The 19,611-nt window shown below is 38.6% G+C and overlaps 1 long non-coding RNA gene across 1 annotated transcript in view; it reads right to left on the bottom strand.

The window, feature by feature from the left end:
• Nucleotides 1–13,573, bottom strand: part of LOC124154136 — a 628,788-nt gene extending 615,215 nt beyond the window's left edge. The window contains exon 1 of the long non-coding RNA XR_006863841.1: nt 13,240–13,573. This is a non-coding gene — a long non-coding RNA (uncharacterized LOC124154136). The remainder of the gene's footprint in view (nt 1–13,239) is intronic.
• Nucleotides 13,574–19,611: the final 6,038 nt, after the last annotated feature.

A 19,611-nucleotide genomic window follows, 5' to 3' on the forward strand; every position in this document is an offset into this window, starting at 1 on the left:
GTATCACCTCAATCATAGAATCATCATAGTATCACCATCCATTAATTTAATGTTTTATTTAGTTTTATAGAGTTTTCTCGGAATTTTACACTTTTTAGCAGACAAATTGCGTGATAATTTCTAAGACTCCCCTCTCGTCCACGATGCATTGGGTGAAAATAAGTTCAACCCACTCCACCCCACCCCTAAGCGCCTAGCCTCATTAATGAATATATAGATGTACTTACCCTCACGTAATTTCTGAGGCTTGATTTAAACAAACTTCTTTTTAAACATAACAATTTTCTGACTGATTGACAGTACTCGACGATAAGCGTTATTGCATGATCATATTTCGTTTTCATTTTCCAAAACGTAAGGTTGAGCAACTAATTGTCAACCCTCCACCTTCCGTAGATATCTCCAACGCCCTAGCGGTTGTTCTAGGCCTTTTAGTCCATACATGCCATATTTTTAGCATACAGAAAGGAGAAACAGAAACAATTCATGATAAAAATAATTAACCTCTCCGTCAGTTACCGTTTTCTTCACTCACTTAGCGATTCAACCAGAAGTTTTGTTAGGTGAGAGTAAACCTTACTCCAGACAAAGACACAGGCCGAGTGTCACACGCGCGTAGAGAGGAGGAAAGGCAGTTTTCTCTGCTATCTTGCACTTCGAAGAATTAATTTTTAAAGCATTATTGTGTTAGAAAGCATATAATCCCAATAACTACCCTCTTATTAACATGCTCGGCAACATTGAAGGCGTATTGATTGCTAGTTAAACGCGTCATTTGAAATTGACGCTTGAGTGAAGGTTTCGGATCTGCAGAGACTTGTAGACTCTGGTGTAGGCTGAGATTGTATTAAGAATAAAGATCGAGAGAATCTACCAGTTTAACACTGCGGATAATACTTTGTAACCATCATACGTGTCCAGTCTCGAAAGAAACGATAACATTACATGAATACATTGCCGAACTCCTACGTGCAAAAAGTTTTTAATGGAGAACAAATGCCAAAATAAAAATTACTTCATGAAATAAAAAAGAGGTTTGTGGTGCCGTTTTGGGTAGAATGTTGAACTACCGATTGAAGCGTCCCGGGTTCAAAGCCCCGTTGAAGTCTTCGCACGCCCCAAGCAAATATCCACGCGATGCGAGGTGTCCCAGGGAAAGGAACTTAGCCCCCGATCCTGAATGTGTGAAATTCATGCGCCGCTCGTGTGATTTAGTCCGTCGCGAGCTCTACTCTCACCCCGTTTTCATCTTTGAACCTCTTTACAACGCAAGAGATAGCGGAGCGTAAAAGTCTGCCATTATGAAATACAAAAAATTATAATTCCACATAAATTTACTACTGTATGGCCTAAGTTTCTGGCCCCTGCCTGGTTCGTCATCATCTGGAGAACGTCGAAATCTAGTTTGTAAAGTGTACAAATTTATGCGGAATTATAATTTTTTTGCAATTCATTATGTCGAGTCGATTCCATGAAGTCACGCTCGAAACAACGAATTATGAAATACTCCTGGTGCACAACCCAAGTTTTAATCTTTTTCAATAATAATAACCTGTGTTAGATTAAAATTTGTCGAAACACCTTCCCACCGCACGCTTATTAAAGCGGCTGGCGGGGTATTTTGTGGAGACCTTGGTCCACGAAGTGTCAGCCGCCGAAGTATCTTCGCCAGCGTTCTCTCACATTCCCCGACGCGCTTAGCTCCGAACAGATCGATCATGAAAGCCGCTTATGATTTACCCGACAGAATCTTTCTCTCGAGAAAGCCTTCTCCTCCCCCTTTTCCACTGTAACAGACTGTTCCTCTTCGCCCACCCCATTCTGAGCACGTCCACTGCCCTTGAATGGACGTTTAATGGTTGGCGGGAGGCAAATGGCTGGGATGTGCGTGTAGCGGTCAATATTACATCGGAGTACATCGCATTTAAAAAAAAAGCCTTCACTTGGTAAAGTTGATCAAAGTGAAGAGAGAAATCGATGTTCTTCCACATGCTACCCCTTGAGGAAAATACGAAAGAGGTTGTTTTGAGCGACGTAGCATGAATTTTAATGAAAAATTCATAATTTGGCCTTCGATTAGTACCTCATCGACTGACAGCCGCTAAGGATAAGCTTTTGCAGTTTTATCTGGAAATTGCACTTGAAAATCCACGTTTTTGCGTGTTCAAAAATACGAAAATGTTTCACTAAAGCTGGCATAGATAGGGGTACCTAGTGAGGGGTAAGTTTTGTTAAGTTTTGACCAAGTTTTCTTCAAATCCAATACAAAATTGTGTAAGTACAAGATATGTAGCTAGAGTAAAAACTAAATTTATTTCGAGCAATCTCTCCTTTTCCGTGGTGAAATGTTACAACCTTAACTGCCATCAACAAAAAATGTATTTAATATTCGGCGTAGCACAAGAATCATGGTAAAAATTAAATTTTACCTCTTCATAACACAACTTTTCCAGTTATTAGGAAATGATTGCGTTAATTGAAGTTAAATCAAGGTAGTTACCTGAAAATGGCGCAGTAGTTGACTCATATATCTGGCAAAAATGTTAATATAAAAATGTAAGGATTGAATAATCTACATCCTCTGCGCTCTAATTTTGCGATTTAATATCATTGAATGACGTCGATATAAGCAAAAAGCTTTTATGCGAAACAAATGGGAAAGTTATTTCTTGAAATTCGCACATTCGTAAACCTATCTCCTTATGGTTTGGAATAGATGCGTTCAATTTCAACGGTTTTAAGTGACGGTTTTCGTTCGCAACCAAGGATAGAGATACTACTATTCTGGATACTATACTTGGTTCTGTGCGCATTAAATTCCAATGTGACAGGAATAGAGGATGATCAGAAAGTTTATTATATGTTTACTTGACTAAAATATTTCGCGTTGCACAGTTTAACGTTTAAATGAACAGTGTCATTTAATCAAATGACTCCAACTCAATTGTTGAGTTGACTCCAACTAAATTGTTGACCTTGACGGAGCACTAAGGTAATCATTGGCAATAACGTAGGTTATCGGCGAAAATATCGGTGCAAAAATCATTACACCAAGATGTCATGTTCATCAAACCATAAGGAAACAATCCCTAGATACCGCCTTCCATTTATTTCAACCTCTCCGTTCCCCAAGTAACCCAGAAACTAATGACGATTTCCCATGAGTAAAGAAAATAAGTGCTTAAGTCCGGTACACGTTCCACAAAATAGTAGATCAAATATGGGAAATGGATGCATCATTAATTGAAACGACATTAATGCTTCCATTATGGTGTTAATCAATAAGAGACAGACTGAAATGATTCCACTCTAATATACACCATGGGCAAAATTTTCCGTGAACCAACACATCATTTGGAGTGACTGATACTCGGACCCGAATCTCCATATCACCAGTCAGGTACGATATAAAGAACATCAGCAAAGAAAATTTGAGATGACATTCATCGAAAATGAAGACCATCAAAAAAGGTGTTCGGGTATTGAGAGGATCCACAGCTCCCGCTAGACCAAACGGATTTTGTCTTTGTTCGCGACTCATTGCTCGTGAACTTACGCTATCTAATGCGTGGACATAATTTACATCATGATGAAATGGAATACCGTCTTCTACAAGAGAAATTGTAATCGTATACCCTCTAAGCCTATTTACTTTGAAGACAAGTCTCGGTAAACTGAGTCATTTTTGGACTCGAGTATAATGTTGAGTATCGAGACTTTGTCTCATTTAATTCTTTCTAAAAATGAAAATTTTTAACAGCATTAGCTAAAAAATAGCGCTACTATGTATAAACTTTTAGTGTACATAGAGTAGTTAAATATCGCATTTTATTAGCAAAAATGTTTACTGCTAAGAAAATACTGGGGAACATTTTACTTATTAGAGATCGAAGTAAAGATGGATAAGCGATTTCTCCATTTTCCTGAAAATTTCTTTATGATATCGCTAGTATAAAACTAGAAATATGTCACAAAAATATTTTCTTATGATAATAACGCGTCCTCTTAAGTCCACATTTTAGCGCAAGAGGTGAGAAAATCTTTTAAGAAATCTGTGCTCGAATCCCGAACGAGGCACATTGCATTTTCGCGGTGAACTCCATCACATGTATGTTAAATTCAACCGATCTAGGCGTGATATCGCGGAATTTTGACATATTGAAATAAAATGTAGTTTCAATATACTGAAAAGAAGAGCGTTGTTCTATATGATGGTTCTGTCATCTGAAACGCATCGTACGCATTAAATAATTGTGGAAAATAGTTACTACTTCTCTTTTTAAACTTGCATATTAAACTTGTACCTACAAGGTCATTTTTAATCTATACAATGTCTTTATTCCACTCTCGTAAATATGCCCGCTGTTGCACAAAAAACTGTACTATATCTCCAAATGGACAAACGAGTATAATGGCCAGTAAATGACCAGTGTGGACACTGGAATTACCACCGCCGTGAAAGCATGCATTACAAAAAATATGCATTGGTCCGTTTTCATCTTTGACATCCATCCTTGAAATATGCTCCGCTATCTGCTCCTAATGCATTCAAATGGGTTTTCTGCATCGTAAGGGCGGGCGTGCTTTGGCGCTTCGCAATTCACAGCGAGAGCGCTAGAGGAGTCCGAAAGCAGATGCTTTCAGGCTGTAAGGCTCGATCCGCGACGCAATGGCACCCGGCTGGCTCACTGCCAAAGGGGTCGACGGTGGACGCAGGGGAGATGGGGGCCTTTCCCGAATGTGGTGACTCATTTCTCCCTCCACCCCTCAAATTTCACTAAGTTTTGAGTGTCTAATCGCTATGTATTTCGCAAATGCTTTCCAGGGGGATACGTAAACTGCGTATAGGCCATACGACACGATGACAAGCTATTTGAGAGAAATGATTATCGTAAAAGTACCCCGAAGAAGATCCAAAGATATCTAACTGGAAGACAGAGAAAGGGAGAAAAGGAGGGTCGCTGTTTACCAATGCTGTGATTTTATTATCGTTAATGAATGAATGGCATCTCTCTACAACTTATTATCACAGGCGGGTGGCAGTTATGTTTGACTGATTTTTTTATTATTGTTTTATATTTATTCCCGTAACACCGAAAACAACAGCATTGGCCTTTTACATCGAGTATTTTAACTTAATAACTAAACGTACACGAGGGCCCGTCCCCAGCCCATAATATTCTCATTAATATTAAACACATTAAGTAATTCCTTCAGTATCCTTTTTCCTAGAAGTTTACTCGAGATTTCCACCGGGTCAGGTTCTCCATAACGGCCGACGTGTCGCGGTTTCTCCATCAAGGCTCACCGTTATCTGGGCATAATGCCTTGATGACGGTGGACCGTGGTGGACGGTAATGGAGACGACTTGCGCCTCGAAACTTCGGCCGTGATGGAGAACCTGACCCGGTGAAAATCCCGGGTAACCGTCCACAATTCTATACTTCGGGAAAGACTTCGATCATTCGTCATTGTATTTATTTATTTCTATTTTTGTAACTTTTTTCACATTGAATTGATCGAGATCTAATGAAAAACATAGCTGAGCTCTCCTTGCCATGATATCCTCCGTTAGGACACCTTTAGAAACGGGAGGGAAAGAGGGGAGAGTCCGCCGCCAATATCCTTTCCATGCAAGCACGCAAACAGTTGACGCAAACGACACCATCTACTCCAATTGCGCAATTTATCCCCTCGAGGTGCGGGTAATTATACCAGAATTCTGCAATCTAGAGAGAGTTGACTTAATGGAACCATTTCATCGTGACGCAAAACGCTTAAAAAAAATAGCGAAAGGGTTGTTTTAAAGCAAAATTAAAGGTGGAGAGCAGAGGATACTGAAAAAATACGTAAAGCAACATCAAATTACAAAAAGCAATTAAATTCACCCCTCACCCCGGACACACGACGATCCAGTCCGATGAATACACAAATCAAAGTACCAGAGTCTGCCCCGGATTTTTATGCGCCAAATAATACTCGAAAAATATGGAATACATTAAAGATTTTAGTACTCAGAAAATTGTATAACATTTTGTTTTAAGCCGAATGGTTACAATACTTGAGCCACATTAACTAGAAATATCCTCTCTAAAGCGCTTTAAAAAAATAGGGTCGGTGAAAAATTTTTCAATCTTTCATAATTAATTAAATAGTTGACAAAATTGAATTCAAATAATAATTGGTCAAATTGTTGATACGATTGAATCAATATATTTTTCATTTGATTCTTTTTTTCTCAAATTTCCCAATCATTTATTGTATTTCATATCTTTCTAACAAAAAAAGCCATTGCCATGTAAATACTCACCAAAAAATTATAGGTAAATGAAACAATAGGATGCGTAAAACAGTTCTGTGAACTAAAAATCGAATGACAAAAGTGAAAAATGTAAATGCGTTCAAAATTATCATCATCATCAACAATTCAACAAGCCGAAAGTTTGTTTGGTGTAGCTCTTCACTCAATTTTTCGTTCAGCTGGTACTTCAAAACAATTATAATTATTCTTTTTTGCATCCTTCATCACCATAGAGGGGACGCGTTCTAAAGCCTTTGGACACCCCAAATACTCTTGATGCCGGGAGGCACACACAATTGCGCACCCTTCCTACACCGACTGATTTTAATTAATTAATATAATTAATGATCCCTATATTCTGGTTACATACAGAATGCCTGGCTAAAACATGCTACAGAGTATTTTCCACGAAGGTGACGGAGCTGCACATTATACCTCAAATATGATGCATAATAATGCGCACATTATTTTCCGCATGTGTGAGATTATCTTTTTGATTAAAAAACAAATCAATAAAACGATATAATGCGGGTTTTTTCCGTTACATTCCAACTACAATACCCTCTGATGAGTTTTACTTACATAAACGCCAACCAAAACTGTGCAGGTCTTAAATTGCGAAGCACACTCCGGGTTGGGTAAATTTTACCTACGATCTCGTATCTCTGTACATTTCAAATATGAATTTTAGAGCAATTTTAAATATTTGGAGATTTTTGATACAGTGAATTACTTAGATAACCGTATCAAAGCATCATTTTTTGTGTAAATAGGAGGCAATTAGCACGCGAATGCAGCACTAATCAGCAAAGGAACGCCGCGGCGTCTCAAGAGACCTCACTTATTCGCTGCATGGCTTCGCGTTAATTGGACCAGTGGGGCTAAATTAAGTCCTGCTTCCAACGTGCACGGATAGGTCGTGGACCACACAGGAGGAGGTAGCTTGTCGAATGCGGTGTTTTGGACGGAGATGCGATGACAATGGCGACCTCAGAGCCCAACGAGTCACCTCTCCGTCATCAGAGCTGTGGATGCTGCGGCGGGGGCCAGCGCTGTGATCACAGAATCCGAAGCAGGCCAACAACTCAGTGACAGCAGCGGGGTGCATCTAATCTGTGTGGAGGATATAATATGCAGAGCTATTCTCGTCACGCAACTCTGTCAGTGACTACAGAGCGGAAATCGAATAGGTAACTCTGGCCAAAACCTTAGGAACTGTTTTTTCACTTAGGAAATTGAAACTTCCTTCATGTGGAAAACTTTTTGGCATGATATTTATTATATATATTTTCTCAGCTTGCGCAACAGCACGACTTGAGCGTCACAAATACAGCCTTAAATATTTTTCTAAAATCTTTAAACTAGTAAATATAATTTTAAATTGCAAAGTTAATAATTATTTTATGAACTTTGAAATGATTTTTCTAGAAAACAAAAAGCAAAAAATCTACATTATTGCATGAGGTAAGATACATCGCATGTATCAATGGGTCACCTATTTTGGAACACAACTTTTTTTGCATCTTTCGAAATGAACGTAATTGAATTTGCTCAGTTAATAGCTGATCCAAAATTCAGAGTAATTTTCTTTCAGATCATGGAACAACGATATTCCGCAACTGCTTAAATCAAAAATTATTAAAAAGGGATGTAGCGTTAAAGCATCACAATATCTCTGCTGGTGAAAGTTTCATCGCATTTTTATCGCTTTAAGTTACACCTCAATTGGTAAATTTTCAATCGGATATTATAAAGGCCAAAAATATTTTAAATGTTAAGAAAATATATCCCGTAAACTCAAGAAACATTCCTAAGAAAATTCAAGTAAGTACATAAAAATCCTCTTTCCATAAAATTCAGCGTGAAAAATACCGTTTCGTTCTATCATCAATCATGCATCCAATACGTAATAGGATATAATTTACGGGGAATTTCATTAAAATAGCGTTAATTTTTTTACTAAACGCCAGGAGATAATCTAAATGAGTGAGAAGAAATCGAATAAAAAATCATTTGCCAACCTCATTATCGCCAGGGAGTCCAATTATTGGAAGACCTGTTGAATAAAAAAATCTCTTGCCACGGAGTGGAAATGAAGCAAAAAGAGCGGTCGTTCATTTGCAAACCAAACCCAGCCAAGATGGGGTTGAGATGGAGAAGGGTGCGGGAGCCGCACCCATCTTTGAGACGTCGACAGCGGCGAGGAACGAGGTGTGAGGGGATGAAGGGGTGCAAGTTGGGGTGCAGGGGAAAACGCCTCTCTCACGCAATCCCTTGGAAACCTCCATGTAACGTCCTCCCAACCTCGTACCTACCTCCTACCAACCTCCTACCAACCTCCTATCAACCTCCTACCAACCACTTCCCAGCCTCCTCGTAATACCTCCGAGGCGCGAAACAAAAGCAGTGCATTCAGCGCCGCGCCGCCGCGTGTCCGCACCCGGAAGGGGAGGAGATTAATCAATTCGTCCAGGGTAATTGGATTCGCGCGTAATCCGGATTTGATTGGTATGCAAATAAAGCTCCTCCACTTTCCTCGTCGTGTGCGCGATTTTGAAAGCTTCCCTCGTCTGTAAAAAAAAACTCAATCGACGCTTAAGCTTCAGAAGACCTTGCCAGAAGCCGCCTCACGAGGAAGTAGACGTACGCCGAAATGGAGTGGCGCCAAGTTTACGACATCAACGCGGACAAGTCTGAGGGCGTTTACCAATTGACATGGTATCTAATTCTTCTTTTTTTTCCTTTTGTTGCCTAATTTCCATCAATCGTCAGCTATCGCCAACAGAAAATTAAAGAACTGATGTGTCGTCGAAATGCATTGCTTAGCACAAAATATGTTGCAGGTTGCGTTAAACAACACATTTCTTAATCAGCTGCTTAGCACGATTTAAATTCTTCATAAAATAAAATTGAGTAGAAAGTGAGCGTTTGTGTAAATTTGACTTCGTAGAATTCAAAAACTGAAGCCAGAATTATAATTACGCGGCTTTTGACCCACTTGGCTTTTGACCCTACGTGGCTTTTTTAAATGAATTAAAGGGGCAAAATTATTGATGACTATAATATCAATAACCATGAAGGAGGTCTTAGCATAATAATGATACAAGACATTCTTCATCACCGGTATTCACTATTCTGTTAGAGCAACGAGTCACGCAGTTTCTAAGGAGGGAGCGGACGTCTATTTGTAAAACATTTAGCTATTTTTGAGCATATTTCGTAAGGAATAATAATATAAGGAGATCTAAAACTCGCGTCTACCATTACGAAACAATTTGGCAATATTCTGAGCTAAGAGGGTGCAATAATTCTTAACTAGTCAGTAAGATTCCGAAAAATTTAAAATTAGTGAGTTTTTTATATTCACGGAATTTTACCAATTCACTAAATATTTCTCAATTTTAATTGCCCTCAAAGTTGCAGAGGCTTTCTTGCAGAACTTTATGTGAGAGATGAAATATTATATGTTCAATTACGATCAGGTAATCACCGTTTCTGATCTATTTTTTAGTAATTATAAGAATCCTTATAGACTCTTATTACTCTAAAACATTTCGCCATGATAAGCGAGGAGCACGACGAATTAAAATTGAATTCACTCATTGCTTGTCCACTTCACGAATAGCTTCTATATCACTCGCGTTGGAAATGTGTACCTAAATTTCAGTGTTTTGTTCCAACAATTTTCATATTTTCGTCATTTTCAATTGCTCAATTCCCTGTATATTATCTTTAGATCCAAAAATCAGTAGGAATGAAAGACCCAACGTTTCTGTGTCCCTCTCAAACGTATAAGAACGAAATGAACATGATATTTTTACTTGCGGCGACTCTCAATCAAAAGTAGGTATCTAAAATAAGAAAACCATAATTGAATCGATATTCTATTAAAAAGACGGATGAAGGTGACCACCTCATTCCACCGCACTAGTGCGCTCTGGCGATAGAATTTTGCAACTTCATCGCGACCTGACCCGTCCCCTTGAAAACTCAAAAAGAGCGGATGATTGGCCAAGTCTCCTCCATGGTGGTGTCCCTAGTGCGGGGTGAGCAGTCCGGCGGGGAAGGACGCAAGAGGGTCGGAGGTGTCCCTTTTCATCTCCCCTTTCACCTTTCCACACGCTTCGAATAAATCACGCGACACGAAAAATGGGAGGGCTACTGTGGTGAAAAAAGGAGTGGGCATCAGAATGAAGGGAAGAAGGGAGAGCAAGACGTAAAACGTCTCGCCATAGAGCGGTAGATATGATTACTCACGTGGCTCACGCACCCTCTGAAGAGGAAGGGGCTAGGAGGGGGGTAGGACGCAATTTAGTTGAGTAAGTGAGAAGGATGGTCGGTTCGAGGGAGCCCCGTCGAATTGGTTCGGACTTCCCTCTTAGTGACGCAAAGACCAACCGGGGAGAAGATGGAGGATTTGAAGTCGATCAAACGACACCGCTAAGAGAGAGACACGAGTGGAAAAGAACGCCTCGAATCGCAATGAGGAGCGGAGAAATGGACCCCGAAGATAATAATAATAATAAACGTCTTTATTGGGCGAGATCGGGACTAGAAAGTCCCATCTTCCATCTAACCCCTCGTCAAACATGAAATATATGCAGTTAAATACATTGTCAAGTTGCTCATGAAATTACATGCAGAGAAATTACATAATAAGAAATGGAATTTCCATTTTCAATCAACAAATAAAAATATAAGTTAACAAAGTTACTATTGACCAAATGTAAAAAGATATTAGTGAACGTGGGAAAAACCTATGGATAATGACTGTCGTCCGTATTGGAAAAAACCCACTGCAGGAAAACGCCCACACAAGAAGGGGGGCGTGAAAAACCTGCGTAAACCTGGAAGATGGTTGATTCGGAAAGATATATCGGGTATGAATGGCGGGGTTTTAACGCTTTCTAATATTTAGCACACTAAACTTACAGCTATTAATCATACATCATAAGAAAGACCGTCATGAACAGTTTTACAGTTCAATGTAGGCACCATTCGTCACACGGCTCACGTCAAGTCGATATGCGAGTTCTTCCCAAACGTTGATTAGTCCCTCGAGAGTAATTGTTGCAACAGCTGCTTCAATCCTCAATGCGGAAAGGTCTGCTGGCAATAGAGGCACGGATTTTATAACTACCTGGAGGGTCACAACCGAACCTTATACGGGCCGCACGTCGCACATTAACAACATATTCCGAAAATATCTCTCTTCTTTTAAACCAGAACTTTAAATCTTGTATTTTGATACAAAACGGCATAATATTCTGGCTAGTAAAAATCAAACCATTGCATCACAATGTCTAAATCAGTAAGAAAAAAGTCCAAAAGTTTTCAGGTGTTTGCGAAACGTGATAAGTGAAGCCGATGATAAATATATGAATTAATAATGGGAATTAAAGGAGAATCTAGATACGTAGTTTAATTATGACATCAGCAATAAATGAAGCAATGCGGAATATGGGCAATTGTCGATATATCCTCATTAAGTTGCTTAGGGAAGTAATAATGGTACTAGAATTTACAGATTGTGATATTTTTCTCATTCACATACGTTAGTAATGAATCCTAGTCACTCATTATCAACTAACATGTAGTGATGTAAACAAAAAATATCACATCCATGTTGTTGAAACGTCATCGCTAGTTCTCAGTAAATTATAAAATAATGCGTGGACGCAGCTTTTATCATTACATTGTAATGAGGCGGCATCAAGCAGTAGAAAACTACGTAATATATATTTGCAGCAATAATGAGGGCCTAAATAATACTTAAAATTAACAAAGGTATTCCATGCATAATCAATATCAATCAAAATGGTGTTTTTGGGCGACACATGAAAGAAAATGGTAGCTATCACGTTTTTAATCCGATTTCATTTAACAGCAGTCCACCTACCACACGATATTGAATATTTGAAATCAAAAACCCACTGATTGAGCACCTATATTATTTGAATTTTCCTGGACCGAAGGTCAAACTTAATTTTTCAGGAATTCCTGAGCACAACTTGAAACACCAATACAAAACAGTTGTCGAAATCACCAGGTGAACGAAGGTTACTAATTCCGTTGATTACTGAGGAAATCCCCCGGTTAACACAATTTTAAAATACCTTTTCATCTTTCATAATGTTTTCCTTAAACATGAAATTATTGCTAAAAATATTCCTATCGTAAATTTTTAGCGAGAATCTACGAATTTCGAATAAAAACTTCGCTACACATAGGAAGCAGAAGCGCAATAAATGAAGAGACGCATTCACCAGGATGTTTACACGACAGGTTCTACTAAACGTAGTGCATCGATATCCAGGGAAAGGTGATAATCTTCCCTAAATATAGACTTCAAACATTTCAACAATCATGGTACTAATGATATAGTAGGTAATCATGTTTTCACAGCACTGCGCACTACTACGCCTGATAAGTCATCGATATTTTCCATTGATTCGAAATACGTTCTTCATCGACAACCAGCTTCTTTCGGCACCTCGAAAATTTTTCACACCCGGGCAATTGAAGGAAAGGAGCTATATTTACTTTAAAAAATCTACCAAAGTGTGATTACCGGAATTTTTATGATCTAATTTCAGTATAAGGCGCCAAATTCATCCTAGTTGCAACTAGGGTAAACTTATGACTACTAACATTTTTATTGATTTGCTGTATGGAAAATAAGTACATATGAGGCTTAATCGTTTCACAAGATGTTTTACTTAAGAAAACCCTACAACTTGTATGAAAAAATTTAATCGCTTTAGCTCATCAACCATGCGTATATTAACCCAATTATAAAAAATCTTTTCGTAGGCGAGTTCAATATTGCAATTATTATTTTACTATTTTCCCACGATCATACATCTTTTCCAATTTCCATATCATCGATGGATGTGCAACATCTTTCTGAAAAAACACAATGCAAGAAGGGTACTCACCGGAGATGATGTATGCGATGTAAAGTCCTTCCTCTAAATGACAGCAAGACATTTCTTCATTTTTCGTAGTCTTCTAGAGCGGAAACAGCTGATTTCTTCAGCACGGAATGACATTTATCCTAACACAGGAGCATGCAGCACTTATTCACAAGGTATTACTAAAACAATTCAGGCTATCTTACTTTTAATGATACCTCACTAGCGAAACATTCTCCCGTCACCTCCAACACTGAGGTTTGTTGCAACACAGCCAATGATAATACTAGCGCGTACAACGTAGCTTCTTAAAATCCAGGTGGTAAACTGATCCATGAACACGAAATCACTCGGCATGCACCGCAATAGTTCCAGCAGGGAACTGGAGTCAACGCGCCACCAAAGGCATGCTACGGTTTTCTCGCGTCCGAGTATTATGACGTCACGCAGGTGAAACAACCTTGCTTGGAGGCTTTTCTCCAGGAGGCCTTGATTTGTCTCTTCCTTCCCGAGACCCGACCACATGATCCACGCTCTGCGGCGATTCAAATGACTCAATTCGGCCCCATTGGAGCAGAGACACTATGCTGGTGCTTCTGCGTCCCATGAGCAAACTCCCTTTTCCGTTCTTGGACTAGCCTCTCCCACACATATTTTTGCGCATTTGAAGGCTTTAGATTTCGGGAGGACTTCAAGCTTCATTCTCAGAGAAAATTTCATTTCCTGTCCATGATTAAAGCACAAATGGTAATATCCACACTTTTTTATTTATCACTTAACCGACCATGGTTTCGACACTCGGTGTCATTTTCAAGGTTGACCTAGGGCCATCATTAGGACAATACCATTGAATTGGGCACCCTTTAAAACCTATGGATCGACAACTTTGTTGGTATGTCAAGTATTTTACCACCCCTATGACCTTGACTGTGACGTTACTGGATCAACGGTTGAATTTTCGTAAAAAAAAGTGTTACTTTCGGTTTTCTCTTGTCCGAAAACCTAAGAATTAACATCTTAGTCAATGTTATTAAGACTTTTTTCTAACTCGATTTTTTTTAATGAAACCCCATAAGGCAAATTCAAATTTTTGGTTTGGACCCACATTGTAAGGTCAAAAGGTCAAAGTTTTAAAATTTTGCTTACACTCAGCAAAATTTAGGAACTTTCACCATTAGTATGCCAATTTTTATTAATATTACTCGATGCGAAGTTACTAAAATTAGAGGTCAGAAATGACACACGACCTGTGGAACAGTCAGTATAACTTTTACAGTGCTCCATGGTGAAATCTCAGGGCGCTGTAAAAGTTATAGGGGCGAATTAATGAATTTTCGCGCAAGAAAAATGAGGTCGGTTAATGGGAGCATAAAGTAGCAGTAGGAATCAGAAGTAGGAATTATGAGTTAATTAATTATTCTTCGGAAACATTCGGCAATGTTCAAGGTATTTACCAAAGAGTAAACGAAAGGCCACGATACTTCCCATAAAGATGAATAGGTCCTCGGTTTCATTCCCGTTTCAGAATAAATACATGCATGCCGGCTCTTGCACTCGACTTATATACTTGCATATCTCCTTCATGTCACGATCGTGATCACGTTGATGCCAGAGATGTATATCAATAATAATTCATGATTTATAAATGGTTTACGCATTCTAATTAATGCTGGAATAAATTCGAAATGAGTATAAAGTGATGCCGGGTCACGTCAAACAGTGATTAAATGTAAGGGCGATTAGTAAAAGCGTGATTAATGACTGTGAGCTGTGACCCGATTTGATTTTTTAATAGTCCCTCGGCCGCATAACTTTGCATAAGCAACACGTGCGTGTTTTAATAATCTATTCGTATCACAATTTGCACGACTCTCGCCGAATTCACAAAGAAGCACGATTAAATATTTTAATGAATAATCGACAAAATCATGTTTCACTACAAAATGAAATTAAATATTGAAATTTTAATTATCTGTGAGATGTTACAATCCACCATTCGGATTCACAAGGCTGATATAATTTTCAAAGTGAGGCATTCAGTAAGTATAAAAATAATAAGGAAGAAAACGCAGTCACAAAATTAGTCGTGATACTATATTTCACTTTTCAAACACTGAATCAGTTAGCATAATGCTTAAATGAGATTTTAGCGGGATCAATTTGTTGCGTTATAAGCCCCTTCCCCCACCCTTTGGAGCGTGAGAGAATATTTAAGGTTTCATAAACACAATATCCAATACATGTTTATTCAATAGCTTTGTACGCCTTGGCTGCCCAACAGATTTTCTCACCCTTGGGAATAGCGTCTACCTACGATACATGAGAAAAACTCTTGAGAAAATAACTCTAGAGATAAATGGAGTATGCCTTTCGAATAATACACCCGAAAAGTGTTTTGGTATATAATATAGTCTAAAAAAATCAATAAAAACGTAGTTTCATTAGGCAGTATGCGTATGGTTCCACACTACCTCTGTGTAACTTCTATTGTCCATGACAATAGAGATTATTTGCGGATCATTGCTCACAGCGATGTAGGAGGTATGATGTATCTGTTACTTCTTTACCGACCTGTTCCTCGTTATGGGCGGTCATATGCTGGCAATATACGTCTGCTGTGCACATCAGGCCATTTTACTTTCCTGTTAGATCAAACGTTTGTATTCATAAGGGATGGACTTACAACTATAATATCTTTAAGTTTATAAGCGGAAGTGAGGCATGGACAATGACCGCAGCAAGGATAGAGGCCTTTGAAATGTGGTGCTACAGAAGAATGATGAAAATCAAATGGATCGACCGAGTTAGTAACGAGGAAGTCCTAAGAAGGGTAGGAGAGAAGAGAAGCCTCATGAAAACCTTAATAAGAAGACGGAACAAACTTATAGGCCACATCTTGAAACATGATGGCCTGATGAAGACAATCGTCGAAGGACAAGTGGAAGGCAAGAATGGAAAAGGAAGACCCCGAACAAAATATATGGAACGAGTAAAGAGAGATGTGAAAGAGAAGAAATACGTAGGTGTGAAAAGATTAGCTGATAGAAGAACTGAGTGGAGAGCTGCGTCAAACCAATCCTAGGATTGTTGACCAGTGATGATGATGAAGTTTATAAGGCTAAAATTGTTTTGAAACGCGGCAATATTAGACCTTTGGTACTTAGAGTTGATGTTTTTCGCCAATAGTCAGGCACATATGATCTAACTCACCATACTTTTCCTAAAATGCTGCTCGCAATTAAGTAATTCCGTACAAATTGATATTGAATTGTCTTCGGATTTTATGTCGCAACTGCAGATTTATTAGCTTGTCCATAACTTCAAGCCATCTGATTTTTTTATGGCTGATCATGCTTTTGGCTTCCCTAAAAAGGGTAGTCTGGATGATGAAGAATTTTTCTATCCTTTTTGGTCCATTAGCTTTTCAATATTAATTACTTTTTTTTTTCGAGAAAATGGGTAGAGAGCTGAATTACGCCAACCTGAAAATTTAGCTGGTAAAAAAGTGGAGTGGGAAGCTGCATCAAACCAATATCGTCTGATCTCAATCTCAAACCAGTGTTGACAGATGAAAATTGTTAGTTTAACCTTAAGCCGCTCCGCATAGAGCGATGATTTTAGGCACATACTAAATGCTTCCATTGAAAAGCATTGATCATAGGACCTTAATTCCATTTCTAACTCTTCCTTCTGTCTACCAAAGTGCCAAACAAGCGAGTATCTTCACGTAGTGTTGGTTACAGAGTTCCTGACTGGAGGGTACAGGGGCGCCGACTTATAAAAAATATTGGGGGGGCCCATACCGCGGGTCTTGCCTCGGGAAATTTTCTAAATTTTAGATGAAAAATAGTGAGTTTTAAAGTTTTTTTAAAGCCTTTTCGAGGGGTCATATGATCAATATTAGAACCCCGAAAACTCGACTCTCTATAACTCGTCACTTCGGGAAACTCTACAAGCCTGACACATTTTTTATGTCATTCTTCCATTCTTATAAAATTAGTCATTCTTCCATTTAAATCAACCGGGAGGCAGCTTACATCCCTCTTGGCCCGCCAGTTTGTACCCGAAGGTTCACGCACCGGGAAAAGTTCAAAGTGTGTCACAGCCCCGAAACACTATCACGATTCACACCACTTTTTTCAGTTTACCTGTTTAATACCGTAATAATTATTTGTTTTATATCATCACTGAATTTATTTTAAAAGGTAACTATCGTCAAACAAGGAAAATAAAAAATACCAACATATTTTTGTGATTTTACAAAGCATAACATAACTTAATTAATTTCTTGAATTATTGGGGGGGCTCCGCCCCCCCAAACGAATTATTGAGGGGGCTCGAGCCCCCTCAGGCCCCATGGAGTCGGCGCCTATGGGAGGGTACCATTATCAACAATGGAAAAACGACGAGCTGCCTCATCTGACACATGGTGATTTCACCAATCTACTCATAATGCTTTGCCAGAGCTGAAATATAAAACCAATTGCCTCACTACTCATCTCTGTAATTAGATCTCAAAGATACAAAATCAATGATTTTTTTCTGTAAACTACCTTTCATAGTATTATTATCCTTCTTGAAATTTTATGCAAACCTTTCATACAGAAAAAAATGAGATTAGCAAAAGAATGGGGCACAGCGGGAGTTTTATGAATGCGCATCCTTAATGCTTGAAAATGACGAAAAAGTTGTGAACCTATAATTCCTAAATGTGTCCCATAGCACACTCAAGCAACATAAAATAAAACAGGCACCAAACTGAATAAGAACTCGCCTGTAAAATGCCATACACTTCCTACAACAATCGAGCAGACTGACAACGCGATAAAAAGGCTTTCCTCAGCGGGATGTATGCATTTCACTGTCTCTAAAACGCCCCATCTGTAATGTATCTTTCATCTTGCGTATATTACCATTAAAAAAGACATGACTAGCTTTTATTACCGTACAGGTGGAATTAGTCGAAACTTAGACTATCAAAAAAGGGTAACATGAGATGTGGAATATTTTAACTGCCGGATAATAAAAATAAACTTTCGGAGCAACACATTTTGAACGGTTATAAACTCAAAGAGATGAAGGACTCAAAATACTGCGCTGGCATATGACCTTAACAGAGTAAGAGAGCTTAACCTAATTTTTTTAGGCAAATTAGAATTTCACAGCATCATGCGATCTAACTCGTGTATCGCCCTAAAAAGCGTCATTCCATTGGAACGGCTATTTTCACAAACAAAGGATAACTTTACGCACTGTATGTTCGGCATTCAACAGGATACAGCCATAATTTTGTAAAATGTCATAAGTACTAATGCAAATTTGAAAACAAAGTTAACGCATCTTGCGCTGCTACTTAACTTCTTTTATTTATATAATTTATTATTATTTTTGTTCTTATGTGTTTTTTCCCTGAACGATAAATATTTTTCCATCTATCTATCTTAACTTGATATTTTCTCTCGCCTCACAGCAATTTAAAATTGATTATTAATTAAAGCAATAGGCAACTTTACTCCAAAATCATTATTTTATATATTAAGAAAGTCATTCCAAACCCTTCCATCTTCACAATAACCTACTGCTTCATTGATGGAAGCGTTGACATGGGAAGGGAAGTAAGTCAGAAAAAAGCGATATTTCGCTGTTTCATGGAGATGGAAGTAAATGCACATTCTAATGGCATGGACAACGTGAAAAGTCAATTGATACAATATATAAGTTGCTTCGATTAATGAAGTTTGTACTAATATAAGCTTCACAATGTTGGCAAACCTCTTTCTTTCGTCTCCTGTAAAATTCACATTTAGTTACCTTTCCCATATCAACGCTTCAATTCTAGTTATAAATTTCTCCTCCACAAATCTAATTGAAATCCTTAGTCATCGAGTAGGTACAAACTTATCCACTACACCTTGAAAGATGAGCATTTTGGTTCTTATGATGTCGACGAGACCAGACTTCATCCTTCTCTATAAAAAGATACAGTTTCCGGAGTAATTCGGAAGACATCTTTGATATTTAGGATGATAAAAAGTGCATGTCTGTTCCCACACGTATTCATTCATTCCAACCGATCCAGGTTTCGGCTCACCTTGAAAATGGCATTATGTGCCGAAACTTGGGTCGATTGGAATAATAAAAATAAGTTTGGAAATACACAAGTACTTTTCAAAGTGCTATACATCATCCTCCTTCGAGAAGATCTGCGTTGCAAGTGAAATTCCTGGTGACCGGAGATCAGTGGCGGATCCAGGATAGGGACAAGGGGGAGGGGGGGGCTAAGTGGGGGTTAAAAATTCCAGCAGTAGAGGGGGTCGGAAAAAATCACCATTCTATCTAGTGTAAATTGGATATCCAAGGGGGGCTATATCACCCTAACCCCCCCCCCCATAGGTC

The sequence above is a fragment of the Ischnura elegans genome, chromosome 2 (assembly GCF_921293095.1).
Source record: "Ischnura elegans chromosome 2, ioIscEleg1.1, whole genome shotgun sequence".
Lineage (NCBI taxonomy): Eukaryota > Metazoa > Arthropoda > Insecta > Odonata > Coenagrionidae > Ischnura > Ischnura elegans.